This window comes from Aptenodytes forsteri, unplaced genomic scaffold, assembly GCF_000699145.1.
Source record: "Aptenodytes forsteri isolate BGI_AS27 unplaced genomic scaffold, ASM69914v1 Scaffold26, whole genome shotgun sequence".
NCBI lineage: Eukaryota > Metazoa > Chordata > Aves > Sphenisciformes > Spheniscidae > Aptenodytes > Aptenodytes forsteri.
Window position 1 is genome coordinate 55,957 of NW_008794125.1, and position 888 is coordinate 56,844.

The 888-nt window shown below is 40.4% G+C and overlaps 1 protein-coding gene across 1 annotated transcript in view; it reads left to right on the forward strand.

Annotated features, from left to right (window-relative positions):
* Window positions 1-888, forward strand: part of IFT140 (intraflagellar transport 140) — a 96,388-nt gene that overhangs the window by 30,026 nt on the left and 65,474 nt on the right. The window lies entirely within an intron of this gene.

Here is an 888-nt window from a genome sequence, read left to right on the forward strand (position 1 = left end):
GTTGGGGTTGTTCAGCCTGGAGAAGAGAAGGCTCCGAGGAGACCTTATCGCAGCCTTTCAATACTTAAAGGGGGCTTATAAGAAAGATGGGGACAGACTTTGTAGTAGGGCCCATAGCGATAGGACAAGGGGTAATGGTTTTAAACTAAAAGAGGGGAGATTCAGACTAGATGTAAGGAAGAAATTTTTTACGATGAGGGTGGTGAAACACTGGCACAGGTTGCCCAGAGGGGTGGTAGATGCCCCATCCCTGGAAGTGTTCAAGGTCAGGTTGGACGGGGCTCTGAGCGACCTTATCTAGTTGAAGATGTCCCTGCCCACGGCAGGGGGGTTGGACTAGATGACCTTTAAAGGTTCCTTCCAACCCAAACTATTCCATGATTCTATAAGGAGAGAAGTGTACTTTTGGACCCCTTTATTTATCCATCTGATTTAGCACTCCTTGCTAGGGAATTTGAACTACATTGACTGAAAGGGTTATCAAAACTGCAGAAAAGAATATGGTAATCAAAAAAGAATCTATGCATGCAACTTGCTTTTACGGATCGCAGCATTATTAAGCCCTTTAAATATGTGATGCTGTCTTGCAGTAGTAAATATAAGGTGGTGCAATAATATCTTAAGAAAGAAAAGTGGGTTTAATTTAAAAAACAGCTCCTCCGTTAGACTAAGGGAGTCCGAGTAGCTGGGTAACAAGCATAATAGTTTTAATCTGTAATTATTCCTAGTCATTGACTATAGTTGTGTTTAGATAGTAGGACTTTGTATATGTATAAAAATGTTTATTCTATCCTACCCCTTGTCATCTGTCTTGGGACATTGCTGTGACTGTCAAGATCTGAGATGAATTTGTGCTGCTTTTTTTTTTTTTTTTTTTTTTTTCTTTTC